General features: G+C 33.5%; 1 non-coding gene across 1 annotated transcript; it reads left to right on the top strand.

The window, feature by feature from the left end:
• Positions 1-15,724: 15,724 nt before the first annotated feature.
• LOC130942418 (small nucleolar RNA R71) lies at positions 15,725-15,832 on the top strand. Its single transcript, XR_009070988.1, has one exon. It is a non-coding gene; the product is annotated as a small nucleolar RNA R71 (small nucleolar RNA).
• Positions 15,833-16,414: the final 582 nt, after the last annotated feature.

Below are 16,414 nucleotides of genomic sequence, written 5' to 3'. Positions count from 1 at the left end.
TTACAATTTAAATGGTAAAATTTATTATTTTTAATTATTAATTAGTATTAATATTTTAAAATATAAAATAAAATATATTACTAAAATATTAAATTAAAAAATTAAATTAAAAAATAAATTAATAACTAACAAATACTTAAAATTTTAAAATAATAAATTTTGATACTCCTAATATTTTTTCATAATTATTATGATATAGTCTTTTACGGTGGTGTTATAACTTATAACTTCACTTTTTATTTTTATTATTGAGATTGTGGTGGTATTTTTAAATAATGTAGAAAATTGGTATATTTTTTTTGTATGGATGATCACAAATCTCAAATTTTTAGTTTTAATTGTTTTTTTTTTTAAAATTTACAAATCTGATCTTTAAATTTATGCTTTAACATTAAAAATTTTTTGAAACATGTTTGGGGATTTTAAATTTTTTTTTTATTTTTTTACTCAAAATTTATCCTCAATTTTCTCTCCCTACTCAAAACCGATACTTAATTTTTTATTCTACTCAAAATTTGACCCTCAATTTTCTACCTCTACCCAAATCTAAACCTTCGATTTATAATTTTTAATTTAAAAAAATAATTATTTCTATATCCATAAAAAATACACTAATTCTCTATAACTATGTATAACACATCTCTCCAATTCATTGCCAAAAAAATTAGCCCTTATAACTTTTTCTGGTGCAGCTGCTACTTAGTGGCATACTTGTCTGTACATTTTAAATTTGTGCAACGTAGAGTCCTAGGCTATCAAAATAGTAATTAAAATTTAAAAGTCTCTATACATAGTCAAGTAAAAAATTTAAAAAACATACATAATACATAAATTCCCAAAAAACTTTAAATGGGATAAAAATAATAAAACGTTAATTTGTAAATAATAAATTATTTTTATATTTAAAAATATCTTATTTATTTACTTTGAATTTGTATAAAAACTTTTAAATAATTATTTAAAAATACAAATAAAAAATAGATAAAAGTTTTATATTTAAATTTCTTTTCAAAATTTTTTTAAAACTCGATCACTTAAAAAAAATATTCACAAAAATTCATTTGATATAAAACAACCAAATTTTAAAATGAAAATGTCTTTATTTTTTTAATAAAGTAGTACAATGTAATAATAATAGCTTCTGTTATTAATCGAGAAAATCTTAATGATAAAGACAATTTAACACATTTAAAATACTAGTTACTTAAATACAATAACAAATTTAAAAAATTTTGACAATAGAAGTGAAATATATATAATATGATAATTTTTATAATAAAAATAATATGTTTATATAAAAAATTAGTTATCGAATTATTTACTATAAATTTATATATAAATATATTATTTAATTTATTTTTAATGTGTATTTTATATTTTAAAATTTATTCTGTATAAGTGACTATTTTTAGGGTTAATTGTCAAATTGGTCCTCAAAAGATCACGAGATCGTCATTTTCATCCCCGAATAATTTTTTTAATCAAATTAATCCGCAAAAGATTTAACATAAGTCGCATTGGTCCTTCCATTAATTGTTTAACCCATTCCGTTAATGTTATTTCCTGTGTAGCGTTAAGTGAAACGACGCCGATTGTGGTAATAGTGGGTTATGCTTAAAACATCGTCGTTTCTTACTTCCTGAGCCCCCATTACTCTTCACTAAAAATAAACGAAACAAACACAGAGAAGAGGAAGAATCGACGATCGTAGGAACGACAGAGGCACCCCTTCATCGATGACGGTTCACCAACTGCAACTGCGTTTGGGCGGGTCGGTCTCTAGGCCACTGTTGCTTGGGTGTCTCGGGCTCGGTCTTCTCCTCCCAGTCAAGAGAAACAGAGAGAGAAGATGAAGAATCGACGATCATTGAAAGGGTAGAGGTGTTGTCATCGGCTAAAATCATGTTTCTTGATAAATTAGTATTACTCACATGCATTATTTATGATAATTGATTTGTTTCCCTAGCCTTGTACAAAAGCTTTATACCTGACGAGCATAGTCAAATTGGTCAAATTATTCTGCACATATCCATGGATTAAAATTAATGAACATAGCCAATTAATCATGGATAGTATTATTTCTTTGGTCGTCACAATCTATCGTCACTTAAATTAAAAAAAATATACCGAATAACAAAGCAAAAAAAACAAAAAACAGAAAACACAAATTTTAATCAACTTGTAACAAATTAACCAAATAACAAAGAAAATCAATCAAAACCCTAACATTACCATCATGCACCAGCAAAAAAAAAAACAACCTGAAACCCATTGAAGGAAACACTGATTATCTCTCTCGCAGATGATAGTGCCTTCCACGACGGTGAGATGGTAGCCTCTCACACACAACGAATGCAATCGCACTACTCACTGCGTTGCCGATGATAGCACCGTCTTCTTCCCTTTGATCGGAGCTTTGTCGTCTTCTTTCTTCATTCTTTGAGTGGTTAAAGAATAGAGAGTGACAAAGTGAAGCTATAAATGGAAGGAAATGAAACTCTACTAAATGCTAAACGACATCGTGTTTGAACCAGAGACTTATAATAATCAAAACGGCATCGTTTTAATGTCACTGTTAGTAACTTAACATCCACGTGGCCAAATGTTAACGGAATCTGTTAATCCATTGACAGAAGGACCAACGCAATTGATTTTAAATTATACGGGGACTAATTTGATTAAAAAAATTATTCAGAGACGATTTTAAAGAATGACTTATCTTTCAGGAACCAATTTGACTATTAACCCTTATTTTTTATGTATATGTAATATAATTGTTATTATAATTATATTTTGTTATTATAAAATATAATTAATCTTTAAAATATCTAATTATAAATTAAAACACTAAAACAATAATTTAAGTAATCACATATAATTTAGAATTCTATATTTTTATATTTTATATTTTAAAAAGGTTGAATAATCTTTTTCTTGACAATATAATTAAAATGTCTTTATATATATATATATATATATATATATATATATATATATTGTTAAATAATTATTTAAAAATTCACCATTTATATAATTAGTTCTAATCTTAATGATATTTATAGTTGAAAAAATTCATTCAATTAGTGTAGTTATTGTAAAGAAAATTAAATCTAATTTCAAATAAGAAAACATCAATAGATAAATAATATTCTTTCGAGTTAATTTTTAAAAAAGAACAGTAATTTCATTTAAATTTGAGAATTGATCGTTATAATACACATCTAATATAAAATTCTTAAATTGACTATAAATATCAAAAGTTAAATATCAAATTTAATAATTTAATAAAAATAACTGAATAAATAATAAAATTATTATTATTATTATTATTATTATTATTATTATTATTATTATTATTTAAAAAAATTTTAAATTATAATAAGAACAAATGCCTCCAGTACGATCCAAGTAAATCCATCTCTACCTAGATGAGTTTACACATATTTCAGATGATGTGCATTTGAGATGTGCTCAATTTTATAAATGTTTTTCAAACTCCTCGCCAAATCAATCATAGTCTCTCTTTTAGAGAATATCGAATCTTTTTTTAGTTTTTCATGATATCTCTCAACTTAGCAGGTTAAGGACTAATCTATCACAGTATTGAGTTCTATTTAAGCGCATCTATCCCTTTCAAGAATTCTATTCTCAAACTTATCTTTTCTGTAGAGGTTTTTTTCTTAAGTTTTTTTCCCTTATATATTGGAAATGAAACAAAGTGGCTAAGAGAATATAGAGATTGTTAGATTATGCACACCGAATAACGCAATTAAAATTTGTACATAAAAAATAGATAAAATTAAACTAAATAATTTAAATAATAATAAAAATAATAATATAATTAAGAGACAAATATTACAATATTTAATTTCTTTTCTAGTCAAAATACATCTTAATTCTTAACACAAATCCGTTTCTTTTTCATAGGTTTCATATATTATTTTTAGGATAAAACACCTAAATAAATAAACTAAGGAGCTACTAATATTACTCAATAGTTCCAAAATAAAAAACGTTACATAAATGTCCTAATGCATATATTTATGTAAATCGAATTGGTTTAATTCGAATTACACATTCTGGTACTAAATCGAAGTTATTTGATTCGAATTATCAAGGATTGATATTCGAAATATAGTCAATGAGTAGTAAATCGAATAAACTAGATTCGATTTACCATTGAACAATCCATATATAGTAAATTGAATAAGCTTAATTCGATTAGTATTGATAAAGATTATTGACATTTACTACTTTTATTAACTTTAAAACATAAATATCAATAAGAAAATACTCCCATTTGGATTCAAATAAAATATTAAAAAAATCAAAACGAATAAGAATAGGAATCCAATTTTTGTGTTTTAGTTCAAATTCCAAAAAATCTAAATTTTTATAAACTTATAAATTTAAAACGAAACAATAAACAATTTCTAAAAATTCACTAAAAATCATTCTTTGGCTCATTAGTATCTAAAGAATTATTACCGAGACAACTATATTTATACAATATGTAATTTAAAACTTTAAATGTACCATTTCTCAAGGTTTAAATATATTTATACAATATGTAATTTGAAACTTTCAATTAATTTTGAGAAACTTTGAGAAACTTTAAATTTAAAGTTTCAAATTTACATATTGTATAAATATATTTAAACTTTGAAAAATAATATATTTAAAGTTTTAAATTACATATTGTATAAATGTAGTTAGTCTTTTTATATTGTATAACTATTTGTTATTTCTGATTCTAAAAAAAATTTAAGTTTTAACCCCTATGCCACTTTAGAGAGCTATATTTTATATTAACTTTTTCAACATAAAAAATCTCGGTAATGATTCTTTAGATGCTAATGAGTCAAATAATGATTTTTAGTGAATTTTTAGAAATCGTTTATTTTTCCGTTTTAAATTTATAAGTTTATAAAAATATAGATTTTCTGGAATTTGAACTAAAACACAAAAATTATATTTCTATTCATATTCGTTTTGATTTTTTTGATATTTTATTTGAATCCAAATGGGGATATTTTCTTATTGATATATTAACTTTAAAGTAACAAATGTCAATAATCTGTATCAGTACTAAATCGAATTAAACTGATTCGATTTACTATATATGGGTTGTTCAATAGTAAATCGAATCAACTAGATTCGATTTATATAAATCGAATCTAGTTGATTCGATTTATTACTCATGGGCTATATTATGAAAATCAATCATTAGTAATTCGAATCAAATAACTTTGATTTACCAATAACTCTACTAATTCGAATCAAATTGATTCGATTTAGTACCAAAATTTATAATTCGAATTAAATCAATTCGATTTATATAGATATATACATTAACACATCTACGTAATATTTTTTATTTTAGAACTATTAAGTAATATTGGTGGCTCATTGATTTATTTAAGTGTTTTACTTTTATTTTTAGTCATAGCTTTAAACTTGGTACACTTTATAGTTGTTATTGGTCCAGATCTTGTAGTACAGATTATAATATCCCAAAATATATAAATAAATTCATTCTCTTTTATATGATGAAAATTTATTTTAAAAGATTATACATATGAGTAATCATATTAATTTTCTTTTTATTTTCACTCACTCATTTTTATACATACTTGACATCTAATAATAAATATCTTAGTTACTTATATATAGTTTGCTAAAAATAATAATAAAAATAAATAAAATATAATTTTATTAAATTTATTAAATTATATGACAAGCTGATAAAATATTAATTTTTTTATCAAAAAATAAAATATCAACTTGAACCTTTTCATCTAATAAATTATGAAATTGATTAAAGTTAATTATTATTGATTAATTATCTGTATAAGATGTAATGATTATGGTTTGTTCTACTTATTTTGGATTAGGATTTGAGGCACCTAAATAAGATGTAAGGATTGTAATTTGTGCTACTTATTCCGAATTAAGATTTTAAACTCCTACCTAGATAAGATGCAAAAATTGTGGCTCTGTCCTACTTGCTCCGAATTAAGTGGAGATGGTAGTTTCGTCCCGTCGACAGTGAGGATTGTGGTGTTATTCCGTTCACAAGAAAATATAATTGATTAATTAAAAAAGAATTTGGGTTAATGAATCTAATAACTTGTAAAATTGATTAAAGTTAATGATAATAGCTGATTGTGGTCTCGACAAAGATGGAGGTTTGTCCCGCTTGTGTGGCAAGGTTGTGGGTTTTGTCTCGCTTGCGTATTTAGTTTGGCGCCTGCACCCGATAAGGACAGAGGTCTCATTTCGTTTGCTCATGGTTACAGTATGACGTGGGAAAAGTGACAAGGTACTCTTCCTCTGAGACAAGTGACAGGACACTCTCCCTTTGAGACAAGTGATAGGGCACTCTCCCTCTAAATCCAGCTTGTCATAAGCTTGGAATGCTCCTTTTAGGGATGTGGTGGGTTGTTTTGCTCACGTTCTCTCTTATTATAAGGTGACAGGGCACTCTTCCTCTGAGACCGGCTTGTGATAAGTTCAGATATTTTCCTCTTGGGATGCACAATCGAAAGACAACGTCTTGGTTAGCTACTGGATATGTCGGGTTATGCTAGTTTAACCGACATATGAGCTCATGGCCAGTAAGAGCAGCATGTATCGTGTGCATTTGTTTGTAATTGCTTGGATGTGCATAATTGTTTGGTTTGCCTACTTGTTCATCTATCTGCTACTTGTACTACTTGAACTAATTGCATTCTGTTTTAATTAACTTGGATGTTTTGATTGTGTTTGATTCTATTGAGAATTTGACACTAGAAATACGAGATGGAATACGAGATGGATGATGAGACGAGATTTATGAATTTGAATCGTGGCCAAGTTTGTCGAGTTGATAAATGTTAAAGATTGAGATGATTAACGGATGGAAAAGATATTATGGTGGCGTTGGTTTAATGCTAATGAGTAAGTTGTTTGATTTAAAGTTATTAGTCTATAACTGTGAGAGAATTGGTATCACATTAAGAATTTCGTTAATAAATGGCCCGTTTGGTTACTGTCCATGTCTATCAAAGATATAGATACATTGACACACGTCACCTGTTTGTTGTATGAGACACAAAAAAGTGAAAGACACGGTTACACACAAGAATACATGGAATACGTGTATTTTGTGTCTCTTCCAATGGTCAGACACTGATTTTTAAAGGTGGACACAAATTATATCATTTTTTGGACAATTTTATCCTTACTAATTTTATAAAATTCCTAACATTACCCTCCTTCCTACTTTATCTCCTTCCACTTCATCTTTCTCAGTGAATCTGAACTCTTCTATATCCTCACTTCCATCTTTCGCTTTTTCTTCATCATGGTCTATTTCTTTTCCAGAATAGCTACACATTTTTCTCTTCCTCTTTTTCATCTTTGTCTATTTCCCTAATCTCTTTTTTTTTTATTTTTCTTCTTCTTCACCTATTTCTCTGCCTCTTCTACTTCTTGTTATATTTACCTTTGTTTATGCCCAAATCCGTCATTATTACTGCTCCATATTGCATCTATCATCGTCTTTAATGTCATTAACTTCTAGATCTGCTATTCTTCTTCTCCTTTTCTCAATTTGCTTCCACCTTTGTCTCTCTTGTTCAAGAGTTTCATCGTTTTCATCATTTTTGAAATCATGGTTACAACAATGGCTACTGGCCTTGCTGGTAGATCTTTAAACCGAAGACAGAAGGAATACTTTGGTGTTGTTGGAGGCAAATGGTTAGGACTATTTGTTGATGGACTGTTCTTTGCATTTTTAAAAATAAATTATATTTTATTGGAGACTGATTAGGACCATTTGTTAAATATCTTGGGTTATTTTATTTGATTAATTTTTTTATTAGTTCAAGAGTTGTTAATGGTAGTAAAAAAGTGGAGATGATTGTTTAAACAATGATAGAGAAAAAATGGTGATGGTGGTGGTGATATTTTGTGGTAAGGACAATGTTAACATTTTCTGAAGAGTTAATTTATTGTTGTGTCTTGTGCTTACTTATCAAACAAATTAAAAAAAATACATGTATCATTATGTTTATGTCTTTAATGTCTATGTATTTGTGTATATGTCTCAAACTACACTTGAACCAAAAACAGCCAAAGTGACAAGTAAGAGGATTAAGTGAGTTATATCAAACTTAAAGTAGCTATAATATACTTTTTCCTAAACGGATTAGAGAGAATCCTAGGCTTGAATTTGTGTGTTTAGAGACTAGAATTACTTAGAAGGTTCATGTAGTTTTATATAGTCTTTGTTTAGAATTATTACCTTACTGGGAACTTTCAGGTTCTCACCCGTTGTGAAATTTGTTGATTTTCATATACAGGTCGTGACGCTTCTTGTTGAGTGTGTAGGAATTCCTTGTGGCAAGCAAAGAAGACTTATCTTTTGTTGAGATCTATTTACCAAGGTTGCGAAAACTGAACCGGTCATCGAACCGGTCAAGTAACTAGTTCAATGGTTCAATGGTTCAACCGTGGTTGAACCGGTTTAGTTAAATATAGAGTGAAATTAAAAAAAATTCAATACATAATCATAGTTCATAGAATTCATATGGCATTCAAGTATTCAAGAGAGCAGAATTGAAGAAATAAAAAAATTGAACATTGCAGAATTGAAAAACCCAGAATCCAGACCAATATATCAATTCATAATTCATAGTTCATAGAATTCATATGGCATTCAAGTATTCAACAGAGCAGAATTGAACATTAGAGAATTGAACTAATGGAGATTGAAAAACCCAGAATTGAAAAACCCAGAATTGAAGAACCCAGAATTGAAAAATCCAGAATTGAAGAACCCAGAATTGAACAGATTCAAATTTTTGAACATTGCAGAATTAAAAAACCCAGAATTCAGACCAATATATTTCATCATATGGCATTCAAGTATTCAACAGAGCAGAATTGAAGAAATCAAAAAATGAAAAACAAAATTATTCAAGTATTCATTATTGAACAGAGCAGAATTCAAGTATTCAAATTCAAGCTGCAACAAATTTATTCACATTTGATTAATCATATAAAAAACAAAATAAAAAAATTAAAAAAATTAAAAAAACAAGAAGAACAGAAGAACTGAAGTCTGAGGAAGTGAGGAACACAAAGCCAGAACCAAAAATGAAAAGTTGAAAACAATGCCAGAAAGTAGAAACCCAGAACTTACCCGCGACGTGAGTGACCCACGACGTGAGTGAGTAGTGACAGTGAGTGGCCCGCGACGGTGACTGACCCGCGACGGAGAGTGCCCGCGATGGTGAGTGCCCGCGATGGTGACTGGCCCGCGCGACGGTGAGTGGCCCTAGCGCTGGTGTCGGTTTGGATTCAAGGAGGTTGTTCTTCGATGGGGAGTGGGAGTGTTCTTACCTCTTGGCTTCTTAGTTCTTGGCGAGTGAGGAGCGCTGCTGGAATCTGGAGCTTGGTGGGCGGTGGCAATGGTGGCCTTGGTGGATGAGGGGGGAAGAAAGGGGAGGAGGCTGGGAGCTTCGGGGGTTTGGTGGGTGGCTGATTGATTAGGGTTAGGTTAGTTAAGGTTAGTGGTTAACGCGTTCCCTTTTTTTTTTTAAAAAAAAAAAATAGCCAAAACGACGTCGTTTGGCTTCTGAATTTCCAAACCATTGAACTGCAAAAAAACGGACGGTTCTTCCGGTTCGCCGGTTCGACCGGTTTTTTCCCCGGTTCTTTGCCATTCGGTTTTGGAGGTTACCCGGACCGGCTAGGTAACCGGTTCCCAATTTTTCCGGTTGAACCGACCGATCCGGTCCGGTTTTCAGAACCATGCTATTTACACATAGTTTTATTCTCCATTTTTAAAAATATTATTGTACATCCCTCTTAGAGGTTTTATTTTGGAGAAACAGGATTGTATTTTATACTTCTGGTTTTGTAATATTTTCTAGTCGACCTTGTCTTCGCAGGTCGAGACTAGTGATTATTATGTATCTTATTTTGAAACCTATGTATATATATACATTCTGCTTTGGTATACGACGTTCACTCATATTAACGATTTCCATGTGTGAGTATCGGTCATTCAATGTTTTAATTTCTTCAAGGGCTCCTAATTATTCTCTCTCTCTCTCTCTCTCTCTCTATATATATATATATATATATATATATATATATATATATATATATTTCTTTTAGCTGTCGTAATATCTAATCATCTTTGATTTATGACTTAAGCAATGTGTGGTAAAATGCTATAAAATACATGACTTCTTTTTTATAGGGAATATCCATAATTTTCTTGAGCAATCATATGTGAAAGAGACAAAATACTTTACCTTGAGTGATAATTTTAGTGATTCCCATATATTAGAACGAATTAAGTCAACTATGCGCTTTCTTCTATCAATATAGATCTTTCAAACTTCAATTTATGTTGCTCACTGGTGCACGAAATTGTGATCAATACTTTTCAAAACATAAACAATCCCTAGTAATGGCTCCAAAGACTTGGTGCTCAATACCATGGCATAAACACAACTTCGCACAACTAACCAGCAAGTGCACTGGGTCGTCCAAGTAATAAACCTTACGCGAGTAAGGGTCGATCCCACGGAGATTGGTGGTATGAAGCAAGCTATGGTCACCTTGTAAATCTCAGTTAGGCAGACTCAAATGGGTATAGTGATAAACGAATAAAGCATAAAGATAAAGATAGAGATACTTATGTATATCATTGGTGTAAGAGCTTCAGACAAGCGTATGAAGGTGCCTTCCCTTCCGTCTCTCTGCTTTCCTACTGCCTTCATCCAATTCTTCTTACTCCTTTCCATGGCAAGCTCGTGTAGGGTTTCACTGTTGTCAGCAGCTACCTCCCATCCTCGCAGTGAAAGCTAATGCTCACGCACTCTGTCACAGTACGGCCAATCACCGGTCGGTTCCCGCTCCTACTGGAATAGAATCCCTCTTTTGCGTCTGTCACTAACGCCCAGCAGGTTAGGAGTTTGAAGCACGTCACAGTCATTCAATCATTGAATCCTACTCAGAATACCACAGACAAGGTTAGACCTTCCGGATTCTCTTGAATGCCGCCATCAGTTCTTGCCTATACCACGAAGATTCCGATTAAAGAATCCAAGAGATATTCACTAAGCCTCAGATGCTTGTAGAACAAGAATGGTTGTCAGTCACCTTGTTCATAGGTAAGAAAGATGATGAGTGTCAATCATCACCTTCATCAAGTTGAAGAACAAGTGATATCTTGGACAAAGAACAAGCGGAATTGAATAGAAGAACAATAGTAATTGCATTAATACTCGAGGTACAGCAGAGCTCCACACCTTAATCTATGGTGTGTAGAAACTCCACCGTTGAAAATACATAAGAACAAGGTCTAGGCATGGCCGTGAGGCCAGCCTCCCAATGATCTAAGATAGCATAAAACGAAGATAGCTACCCAGATGTCAAATACAATAGCAAAAGGTCCTACTTATAGAAAACTAGTAGCCTAAGGTGTACAAAGATGAGTAAATGACATAAAAATCCACTTTCGGGCCCACTTGGTGTGTGCTTGGGCTGAGCAATGAAGCATTTTCGTGTAGAGACTTGTCTTGGAGTTAAACGCCAGCTTTTATGCCAGTTTGGGCGTTTAACTCCCATTTAGGTGCCAGTTCCGGCGTTTAACGCTGGGATTTCTTGAGGTGACTTTGAACGCCGGTTTGGGCCATCAAATCTTGGGCAAAGTATGGACTATCATATATTGCTGGAAAGCCCAGGATGTCTACTTTTCAACGCCATTGAGAGCGCGCCAATTGGGCTTCTGTAGCTCCAGAAAATCCACTTCGAGTGCAGGGAGGTCAGAATCCAACAGCATCTGCAGTCCTTTTTAGTCTCTGAATCAGATTTTTGCTCAGGTCCCTCAATTTCAGCCAGAAAATACCTGAAATCACAGAAAAACACACAAACTCATAGTAAAGTCCAGAAAAGTGAATTTTAACTAAAAACTAATAAAAATATAATAAAAACTAACTAGATCATACTAAAAACATACTAAAAACAATGCCAAAAAGCGTATAAATTATCCGCTCATCACAACACCAAACTTAAATTGTTGCTTGTCCCCAAGCAACTGAAAATCAAATAAGATAAAAAGAAGAGAATATACTATAAACTCCAAATTACCAATGAAACTAAGCTCCAAATTAGATGAGCGGGACTAGTAGCTTTTTGCCTCCGAACAGTTTTGGCATCTCACTTTATCCTTTGAAATTCAGAATGATTGGCTTCTTTAGGAACTCAGAATCCAGATAGTGTTATTGATTCTCCTAGTTAAGTATGATGATTCTTGAACACAGCTACTTTATGAGTCTTGGCCGTGGCCCAAAGCACTTTGTCTTCCAGTATTACCACCGGATACATACATGCCACAGACACTTAATTGGGTGAACCTTTTCAGATTGTGACTCAGCTTTGCTAGAGTCCCCAATTAGAGGTGTCCAGGGTTCTTAAGCACACTCTTTTTGCCTTGGATCACAACTTTATTTCTTGCTTTTTCTTTCTTTTTCTCTTTCTCCCTTTTTTTTTTTTGAATTCACTGCTTTTTCTTGCTTCAAGAATCATTTTTATGATTTTTCAGATCCTCAGTAACACGTCTCCTTTTTCATCATTCTTTCAAGAGCCAACAATTTTAACATTCATGAACCACAATTTCAAAAGACATATGCACTGTTTAAGCATACATTCAGAAAACAAAAAGTATTGTCACCACATCAAACTAATTAAGCTAGTTTTAAAGATGAATTTGAAATCCTGTACTTCTTGTTCTTTTGTGATAAAAACAGTTTTCTTTTAAGAAAGGTGATGGATTCATATTCATAGCTTTAAGGCATAGACACTAAGACACTAATGATCATAAGACACAAACATAGATAAACATAAGCATAAAAAATTTTGAAAAACAGAAAAATAAAGAACAAGGAGATTAAAGAACGGGTCCACCTCAGTGATGGCGGCTTGTTCTTCCTCTTGAAGGTCTTATGGAGTGCTTGAGCTCCTCAATGTCTCTTCCTTGTCTTTGTTGCTCATCTCTCATGATTCTTTGATCTTCTCTAATTTCATGGAGGAGGATGGCATGTTATTGGTGCTCCACCCTTAGTTGTCCCATGTTGGAACTCAATTCTCCTAGGGAGGTGTTTAGTTGCTCCCCATAGTCTTGTGGAGGAAAGTGCATCCCTTGAGGTATCTCAGGGATCTCATGATGAGAGGGGTCTCTTGTTTGCTCCATCTTCTTCTTAGTGATGGGCTTGAGGTCATGCCTTCTCAGTTGAACCGGCTTTGGATGCCATAAATGGTTATGGAAAAACAAAAAGCAATGCTTTTACCACACCAAACTTAGAAGGTTTGCTCGTCCTCGAGCAAAAGAAGAAAGAAGAGAGTAGAAGAAGAAGAAATGGAGGAGAGAGAGATGGCTTTGTGGTTCGGCCAAAAGAGGGGGAGAAGTGGTGTTTAGTTTGTGTGAAAATGAAGGAGTGAAGAAGGGTTTATGGGGAAGAGGTATTAAGGTGACTGGTGAATGAGTGAAGAAGAAAGAGAGAGTGGTGGGGTTGGTGGGGATCCTGTGGGGTTCACAGATCCTAAGGTGTCAAGGAAAAGTCATCCCTGCACCAAATGTTGCTCAAAATCACGTTTTGAGCTAATTCTGGCGTTAAACGCCGGGCTGGTGCCCATTTCTGGCGTTTAACGCCAGGTTCTTGCCCTTTTCTGGCGTTTAACGCCAGTCTGGTGCCCCTTTCTGGCGTTAAACGCCCAGAATGGTGCCAGACTGGGCGTTAAACGCCCAACTGCTAGGCTTACTGGCGTTTGAACGCCAGCAACATCTTCCTCCAGGGTGTGCTGTTTTTCTTCCTGTTTTTCGTTCTGTTTTTGCTTTTTCAATGGATTTTGTGACTTCTTATGATCATCAACCTTCAAAAAAAACATAAAATAACAAAGAGAAATAGATAAAATATAACATTGGGTTGCCTCCCAACAAGCGCTTCTTTAATGTCAGTAGCTTGACAGAGGGCTCTCATGGAGCCTCATAGATACTCAGAACAATGTTGGAACCTCCCAACACCAAACTTAGAGTTTGAATGTGGGGGTTCAACACCAAACTTAGAGTTTGGTTGTGGCCTCCCAACACCAAACTTAGAGTTTGACTGTGGGGGCTCTGTTTGTCTCTGAATTGAGAGAAGCTCTTCATGCTTCTTCTCCATGGTGACAGGGGGATATCCTTGAGCCTTAAACACAAAGGATTCTTCATTCACTTGAATGATCAGTTCACCTCCATCAACATCAATCACAGCCTTTGCTGTGGCTAGGAAGGGTCTGCCAAGGATGATAGATTCATCTATGCACTTCCCAGTCTCTAGGACTATGAAATCAGTAGGGATGTAATGGTCTTCAATTCTAACCAAAACATTCTCTACAAGTCCATAAGCTTGTTTTCTTGAGTTGTCTGCCATCTCTAGTGAGATTCTTGCAGCTTGTACCTCAAAGATCCCTAGCTTCTCCATTACAGAGAGAGGCATGAGGTTTACACTTGACCCTAAGTCACACAGAGCCTTCTTGAAGGTCATGGTGCCTATGGTACAAGGTATTGAAAACTTCCCAGGATCTTGTCTCTTTTGAGGTAATTTCTGCCTAGACAAGTTATCCAGTTCTTTGGTGAGCAAAGGGGGTTCATCCTCCCAAGTCTCATTTCCAAATAACTTGTCATTTAGCTTCATGATTGCTCCAAGGTATTTAGCAACTTGCTCTTCAGTGACATACTCATCCTCTTCAGAGGAAGAATACTCATCAGAGCTCATGAAAGGCAGAAGTAAGTCCAATGGAATCTCTATGGTCTCATTTTGAGCCTCAGATTCCCATGGTTCCTCATTGGGGAACTCATTGGAGGCTAGTGCACGCCCATTGAGGCCTTCCTCAGTGGCATTCACTTCCTCCCCTTCCTCTCCATATTGAGAGCCTTGCACTCTCCTTTTGGATTTTCTTCTGTATTGCTTGGAAGAGTACTTGGAGGGAGTTCAGTAATTTTCTTGCTCAGCTGTCCCACTTGTGCCTCCAAATTCCTAATGGAGGACCTTGTTTCAGTCATGAAACTTTGAGTGGTTTTGATTAGATCAGAGACCATGGTTGCTAAGTCAGAGGGGTTCTGTTTAGCATTCTCTGTCTGTTGCTGAGAAGATGATGGAAAAGGCTTGCCATTGCTAAACCTGTTTCTTCCACCATTATTGTTATTGAAACCTTGTTGAGGTTTCTCTTGATTCTTCCATGAGAAATTTGGGTGATTTCTCCATGAAGAATTATAGGTGTTTCCATAGGGTTCTCCTAGGTAATTCACCTCTTCCATTGAAGGGTTCTCAGGATCATAGGCTTCTTCCATGGATGAAGCATCCTTAGTACTGCTTGGTGCATTTTGCATTCCAGACAGACTTTGAGAAATTAAATTGACTTGTTGAGTCAATATTTTATTCTGAGCCAATATGGCATTCAGAGTGTCAATCTCAAGAACTCCTTTCTTCTGATTAGTCCCATTGTTCACAGGATTCCTTTCAGAAGTATACATGAATTGGTTATTTGCAACCATTTCAATTAGTTCATGAGCCTCTGTAGGCGTCTTCTTCAGATGAAGAGATCCTCCAGCAGAGCCATCCAAAGACATCTTGGATAGTTCAGAGAGACCATCATAGAAAATACCTATGATGCTCCATTCAGAAAGCATGTCAGAAGGACATTTTCTGATTAATTGTTTGTATCTTTCCCAAGCTTCATAGAGGGATTCTCCATCCTTCTGTCCGAAGGTTTGGACTTCCACTATAAGCTTACTCAATTTTTGAGGTGGAAAGAACTTTGCCAAGAAGGCATTGATTAGCTTTTCCTAAGAGTCCAGGCTTTCTTTAGGTTGGGAGTCCAACCATATCCTAGCTCTGTCTCTTACAGCAAAAGGGAATAGCATCAGTCTATAGACCTCAGGGTCTACCCCATTAGTCTTGACTGTGTCACAGATTTGCAAGAATTCAGCTAAGAACTGATGAGGATCTTCCAATGGAAGTCCATGGAACTTGCAATTCTGTTGCATTAGAGAAACTAATTGAGGCTTAAGCTCAAAGTTGTTTGCTCCAATGGCAGGGATAGAGATGCTTCTCCCATAGAAGTCGGGAGTAGGTGCATTAAAGTCACCCAGCACCTTCCTTGCATTGTTGGCATTGTTGTTATTTTCGGCTGCCATGGGTTCTTCTCCTTTGAAGAATTCGGTCAGGTCCTCAGCAGAGAGTTGTGCCTTAGCTTCTCTTAGCTTTCGCTTCAAGGTCCTTTCAGGTTCAGGGTCAGCTTCAACAAGAATGCCTTTGTCTTTGTTCCTGCTCATATGAAAGAGAAGTGAACAAGAAAATATGGAATCCTCTAT

The sequence above is a fragment of the Arachis stenosperma genome, chromosome 7 (assembly GCF_014773155.1).
Source record: "Arachis stenosperma cultivar V10309 chromosome 7, arast.V10309.gnm1.PFL2, whole genome shotgun sequence".
Taxonomy (NCBI): domain Eukaryota; kingdom Viridiplantae; phylum Streptophyta; class Magnoliopsida; order Fabales; family Fabaceae; genus Arachis; species Arachis stenosperma.
This window is presented reverse-complemented; position numbering and strand designations above follow the sequence as displayed.